The following is a 7,982-nucleotide window of genomic DNA, read 5'->3' on the forward strand; positions in this document are numbered from 1 at the left end:
GTTAATTCAAGTTGTTAATGTTTCTATGCTATCTTAATTGGGATGATATAGCATGCTCGTGTTGTTTAATCTGTCTATTTTAAACATGAAGGTTCAAGCTGTTAACTATGCATTGTTCAATCTGTTTGGCTTTCTTTTAGTTCAAGCTACTTATGTGGTAGTCTTTGTGAGTTTGTTCTTGTCAAATTAAACCAGCCAAGCATTGATAGCTAGCTTACTTAGGTGTACTTAAGTGGTGGTTCAATTCGGTTAGCCAAAACTGTTTATTCCAATTTATCCCCTGTATGAGTGAATTGGCTCTGAGGTTATACTCCTTTTTTCTTCCTCATTGTTGGACTGAATGATTCAAACAACCAGTTCCTATTTATTAAAGATGTTTTAAGTTCAGATGGTTTCCCTCAGCTGTATTATATTTAGCCTGATTCAGTTTTAATGAAGAAAACATACATCATTTGAATTGGTTGTTGAAACTAGTCTGAGCTGGCAATGACATGTCGAGCTTGGGAATCATTCCCTTTTTTCTAGAATGGTTTCAGGGCCCTCACATTCTGAAATTTGTGGATGATGTTTTAGGTTTAAATGGTCATCCAGATGTTCCTTTAAATGTGCTTTAAGTGTATGACCACCTTAGTATGCAGTCACTTAGTTCAAATTTGTTAAGTATGATTCTATAATTAATCTTTGCTTATTGATTGGCTAGCTGTAAATAAAGCGAAATCTGTCTAAGTATTCCCTTTCCTTTATGTATTATGAAACTTGAAATGGGCCAAATATGATAGGAGGATTCTGTGTTTGCCAGCTTATTCGAATATGTGTATCTTAGCAATGATTGAAGATAAAAAGGGATTATGAGTAAACTATATCCATAAGTGTGATTCTGATGTTTGTATTATCATTGTCCAATCTCTCAAATTCTAAAAGTTCAACAAAAAGCAATATGTTAGTCAATCCTATGGTTTGTCGTAAAGAGGAGACCACTGGAGGGGATTACTGTTTAGGTGATTATTAGTGTGCCTTAGTTTCACAGTCTTTGATTAAGCCGAAGCCAATTGTTTTTCCTTTTTTTTTTTTTTTTTTGAAAAATGCTAGTGATAGATTAATGATGGTATGAGTATAGTTTGCTTCAAGTGTTTGGTGAGTCTATTCTATCTTCGCATTATACACAGTTTGGATTGGTCTTATGGTAGAACTGAAACAAGGCTCTAGATCGGTATTTGTTGGAGCCTTAGGGATGTTTAACAAAATATATGACCTTTGGTACATCTTGTTGGTTCCTTTTTGTGTTGTTTATATTCTTCGAAACCATAATCAACTGATGTAGATTGGCCAGGATAAGCCTTCTTGTGGGTTTAGATGTTGTCATACACTCATACCTAAATAACTGCAAAGCTGATTCCTCTGAATGCGTTTGAGTATCGGCAGTCTTCCTAATACATGTTGTTTGATTAGAGATTAAAAGCTGATGTTGATTTCCTTTGAAATCATTCCCCTCCAGTTAAAAGAATGCTATTTTGCTATAATTCTAATATCGTAAGCCACTGGCAGTGATGATATTTTGCTGTAAATATTGGTGCCTTGCCTTGTCAACAGTGTAGATTATGAATTAAAATGGGCCTACATGCTATAAAATCCCTTCTGAATCTAGTAGATACCTGCACATCATGTTCAGACATAGTATGCATCACGAATTGGCAGCATAACCTTTTAAAAACTATGCATGAGTAACATACAAAATGTCTTATTTGAATTCTTCAAATTGTTGTATGTTGCCAGTATACTTGGTCTATGTTATTAACATCTTCGTATGATTTAACGAGTATTAGCAAGTCACGCGTATAGTTTGTTTTGTCCAAATTTTGTGCGTTTATCGCAAGTATATTTCAGTTGAAACCTGTATATAAATGCATATCGAAGTATGTTCGTGAAATATACTTGGATATACATAATCTATATAATCGACGGAGTTGTTTTTTTGAATTTATATTTTTATATGCTTAACCTTATTGATCATATACTAATCTTTTTCTTTTGTTTTATGCATGACCATCGCATACGAGTCCGAGCGACTCGTCTTCTTCCGCATTCAACGATGGGTTAAAGCCCAACGTACTTCTCTCGAGTCAACCTTGTCAGCCTTTATCCGCAGCAAAACAAAAGGGAACAGAAATTCTGGGCCAAGGCCCAATAGAATGAACAGTTCTCAGCGGTCTAAAGTGGGCTGCGCTACTGTTCACAGCAGCCCCAAAAGGGGCTAAGCCCATCTCATTACATTTTTTTCTTTTACGCATTTGTTTTATGTTGTTGCATTTAACTTGTATTATGTGACTAACTTTTATTTTTGTTTTATTTTCTTAATTTAGGTGAACCTTAGCGAATTTAGTGGGTTAGCTTTAGTATAATAGATTTTAAATTTAAGAGAGAAACTCAATTAATATCATAAGTTTCATTTTATTCTTTAAAATTAGTTCTAATATCTCAATATCTACTTTCAGAACAATTGGTTTTTTAAATAGTATATTTTGAATCAAAGGAATTATGTTTACTTATTACTATCTTAAAAAATTAAAACGCCCCTTAAATAAGTAAATATTAAGTCAAGTATGTTTTATAGATAATCTTTCAAGTTTGAATCAATCATGCATATTTTTAGTTGAATATAATTAATAAGATGTAACAAAAAAGAAAGAAAACTTATTTCCTTTCGAATCTTATTTATAAGTCTAGATTCTTCTACATAGTCACATTCATCCCAAAGTTCAAAATTGCTAAATCTTTTTTCTCAAAAGCTATTATCTATGGGCCGAATCATTAGATTTCCTACAAATCTTATCTTCAACAGCATTTACTGTATTTCATATAAGGTCTTAGCATCATTTTAAGCTTTCTTTTAGATAGCATTTAAAATCCTCTTTTATGCAAACTACTTTTTATAAGTTCTATTTCTAAACAATATTCTATCTAAAGCCTTAGTGATATTTATAAGTTTTATTTGAAATAGAATCCAAAGTCCTCTTTTATACAAATTCTCACCTTCATTAATTAACTTAAGTTTGGTCGGATAACCGTAAGTTAACGGATTCTAAAGGATGCCCAACCCCTTCCCTTTAGAATAATATAGAGCCCTTACCTAGAATCACACTGGTTAAGCAGACTATTAATTGAGGTTTAGTTTTAACTTTACCTTAGTTAACCTCTAGGTGTCCTAATTCACCGGTAAATTAATTAGGTGGCGACTCCTTAAAATAAATAAATAGGAATCACCAATACGTCATACTCCCTAAATTTAGCCACCCGGTTAAAATGGGGTGTGACAATGTATATACTGTGTATATCTTGGTATATCTTATGTATGTACATTCATAAAGATGTATAGAAGGTTAATATTGGAAAGCTTTCGCCCCCGTCTTCCCTATCAATGTATTTTCATGAATATACCTTAAGAATACATAGGTATTCAATCTTACTGCTTTAACAACATTAGAGCATTTATGCCATACTAAGGCATACAATCGCAGCGAATATCTTAAAACTTAACATGTGAAATCACACCTCATTTCCAGATAAAAACTAAGTTGATAGACTAGAAGAGACTGCTCATTTTAGAAAGCATTTTCACATTCAAAATGGACAGGACCTGTTTGACACACTCTATTGCATAACTGTGATTGGGCAGGAACATTAGAAGAAGCGAGCAAATGGTCTTTTCAAACTTGCTAAATCAAGCTAAATACAATTTAGTTCAATAAGCACAGTTCAGGATTGGATGAGCTCGCAAATATAAATGAAGGTTAATATCAAGGGTTAACAGCAATGGCATACAAACTCCAAGATAAAGATCGTTTTTAGGTTACTGATTATATTAATAAAGGGCCAGTTCCATATGATAGTAGTGATATCAAAACATACAACAACATTTTAACTCAAGAGTGCAGCATCTGCCTGTCCTAAGCAAGGCAGCAATGACCTCTCATAATGCTAACCACAAACCAAGAAGCAACAGAATATGTCTTAAAAGAAAAAGAAACATCAGCAGATTCTCAGAGAAAAACAGCAATAACATGTCTTCATTTATTAACTTCGAAACAGATAAGGCATAATAGTAGAGCATGAACTGAAAAGACATTGAGTAGAAAGGACTGAACCGACTTAGTCGAACATATACTAAATCATGATAGGAACTGAACAAGTTCATGGTTGTGCAACCCCTAACCAAACAAGTTTCATTATATATAGCACAAACAACCTCAATTAAGCAGGTACAACAGAGTTATTTAAGAAAATAAATTTCTGTAAACAAGGTATGCCGGCAGATTTTAACGATATACTCACTGAGCAGAATTTGAATTCACCAACTATCAGCAAATGATTAACATAGAACTTTCTGTGTCTATGAACCAAAGGGTGCTAATAGAACTGAGCATAGAACATAAACTAGAGACCAAATCAAATCAGCAAACAACATCAATATGTCATATAACCATTTCATCATACCTAACCCAGGCGGATAACATTCATGTCAGGGTATATTACTTGAACAAATAGAGTAAAAGAGGGACAGTGTCGACCTGTTTTAATCACGTACACAATATACCTAAGATGTGGTGTGTATATCAGGCGAATATCGAATGTATATCTTCTTCTTACCTTGATAACCCACTGTATATCCTATGTATATTCGACTTTAAATAGGTTCTAAGTCCTGGAAATTCAGTCTAAACATCCAAACTACAGTATACACCTTTTAAATTCATTTTTAGTAGTTATCAACCTATCCTAACAGCTCCCAAACATCAAACAAATAACAGGACAACAGAGAAACTACATAACTACTACGAAAAAGCAGAAATAAGCTAGAATTTTAACCTAAGCAGAAACTAAAGATTAAAAACAATGAGTGTATCAAGGTTTACCTTTTTTGTGTGCAATGAACTGAGGCGTCGGGGTCTCGAATCTATGCTCGAATCTCTAATCATTTCTATGTGGGCCTTAAACTAGCTCATATGCATCATACTTTGTAAGGACGAGTATCACAATATAATGGCACATTATTATGTAATCACCAGCAACCATGCCCATAATCATAAGCCGCCAAGGCTGTCTAAATGCTATACAATAATATGTACTGACGAAGTTGCAAAATATCTAGGTATATGCCCAAGTACATACACAAAAGGGAAGTACCAATAAGCTACAGCTCCGGGACAACTAGAGCCTTTCTGGAACTCTGCTGATAAAGCTCCTAAGGGGCAGGTTCGTCTATCCGTCCACCTGCGGGCATGAACGCAGCGTCCACAAGAAAGGACGTCAGTATGAATAATGTACTGAGTATGTAAGGCATGAATAATACCATAACAAGAAATATAGAACATAACATGAGATATAGATAACTTGTACATCTGATTGCCTTTTAAGGCGGATGTCATGCATGCTAGCTTTAACTTTTTAAAACAACATTATAGGTACGGTATTATGTTGCCCGGCCATTAAAGCACGGTGTTATCATCATTAGCACACGTCCGGGGCATAAGCTGCCCACTGCAGTAGTGTGTCTGCCCGGCTGCCTATTGGGTGGCGCGGTGTTATACGGCCCGGCTATGTAGGCACGGTGTTATTAAAACTCTATCGGAGTGTTGTAAGGTCGGTAACCTCCGCTTTATATTATGGAATAATCATCATCGCTATATCTCACCTTGAAGGAACAATTCATAAGGTGAGATCAACAATAATGAGCAATTCAAAAAAATCATAACATGAACTCGATAATCTCATAATAGCATTAAAATCGTAGCTTTGGAACTTCTAGAAATAGAATCATCATCATCATCGTTATTATAGAACACATCTCATCTCTTTCTCATAAGAAGATCTTAAGAATCTTTAACTTTCAACTTTTGGGATGTAAGAAGGTCATGGAAATATAGAGAGGAAATCATAATATAGGAGTCATGCCTTTGAAAGAAAGAGACTAGCCTAAACATACCTGATTAATCTCCTACGAATTAACGCTTATTCTCCAGAACTTGTAAATCTACATCCAAGAGAAATTATACTACCGTTAGACTTATCGTCATATGCCTATCTCAAGTCTTTAAATCAAACTCCTTTAGAATCTGCCGAAATTCGGGCAGCATCTCCCCCGTTTATATCCCTAGCCCGAAATCATAATTTCAGCAACCAACACAACCACAACAACAACAACACCAATAACATCATCCTCAATACCAAAATATTCCATAAACATCCCACACGATGTTTATCCAATTTGTCAACCAACAAATTTGTTATACAACTATTTAATAACTTTATCTCTGCAATTAAACCTAAATCAATACCAATAAAGGAAGATTCATACCTTACTCTCGCTAAAACCGCGATATCTTCAATATCCACCTTGAATTCCAACCAAGGTTCACTGCAATACGATATTATAACCGCAACTATACACTGTCGGAACCTAAATCCGGAGATTAAACTTGATTTGGGCTAAAATTTGATGTATGGAAGTTGGAGGAAAATTCCAGAAATTTGGAGAGGATTCTGGGGTGTTTGGAATGGAAATAAGGGGTGAGCCCCCTTTTAAAATATTCCAGATTCTGTCCAAACCGACTTAAAAATTATTCAGCGCGTTCGCGCTGAGTCGTCCCCTGGCTCCTCTGCGCGTTCGCGCAGAGTTAATCCCTGCTTTGGCAGCCTGCCTTAAAATGATCATAACGCTTGATCCCGATATCCGATCGATGCACGGTTTATTGCATTGGAAACTAGACTTCCTGAACTTCACTTTAGGCTTTTGCTTTGCTCCAAAACTCCTCATATACCAAAATACATATTTCCTCCAAGTTGGGCCAAAATTGCCCCTCATAGTCATAAGTTAAGCACATATGATCTCATATATCTTTGGAGGTGACTCCAATGTCCACGATTGAACAACTAACACCTAGCGAATCTCAATGTACAAATTTATGAGGTGTAACATTCCTCCCCCCTTAGGAACATTCGTCCTCGAATGTTAAGCTTTTAGGGATTTCTACGAAAATTCTACCAGAGTTTCCCCTGTAATTGTACCACTACCATCCTGTCACAATAACCCAAAATATACAATGCCTCACAGGGCTACAGCATCAATGCCCATATTGGCCACACACGACTAAAAAGTCATTCAAAGAAGCATTCCATACCTGAAGGTGCTGGTGTCTCTGTCCGGAACTCTTCTGGGAGTGGAAATAGGTGCGGATATTTGGACTTCATATCTTCCTCTGCTTCCCAAGTCATTTCCTCTCTGTTATTATTTCTCCACAGGACTTTAACTGAAGTTACGTCCTTGGTTCTAAGTCTTCGAACTTGCCTATCTAAAATGGAAATGGGTACCTCTTCATAGGGGAGTTTCTCGGTAACTTGGACATCGTCTACATGCATAATTCTGGAAGGGTCTCCCACACACTTCCGAAGCATTGATACATGAAACACTGGGTGCACTGACTCTAACTCTGAAGGCAAATCCAACTTGTAGGCTACTTGGCCTACCTTGCGCACAATCTTGTAAGGCCCGACATACCGGGGGCTAAGCTTCCCCTTCTTGCCAAATCTCATCACACCTTTCATTGGTGACACTTTCAAAGATAGCCAATCGTTAACTTTGAATTCCAAGTTCCGTCGACGATTGTCCGCATAGGATTTCTGGCGACTTTGGGTTGTTAGCAACCGATCTTGGATAAGCTTGATCTTCTCCACTACCTACTGGAATAGAGCTGGATGAAGGGAAATGATAGGGTTCAAGGGTTTTAACTTAAGAAAGAAATAGAAAAACCACTCGTCATCCACTACAGCGAGCTCACCATGGCGGACAATGGCCCGCTATAGCGACTCACCCGAAATCCCCACCAGCCGCCACTGCGGCTCTCAAATCGCCATTAATGACACAATCGCTACATCGGCCGGTCCCTCGCTATAGTGGGACCGCTGCCGCGAGTCTGGTGCCGCTGGAG

This window comes from Lycium barbarum, chromosome 6, assembly GCF_019175385.1.
Source record: "Lycium barbarum isolate Lr01 chromosome 6, ASM1917538v2, whole genome shotgun sequence".
NCBI classification, from domain to species: Eukaryota; Viridiplantae; Streptophyta; class Magnoliopsida; order Solanales; family Solanaceae; genus Lycium; species Lycium barbarum.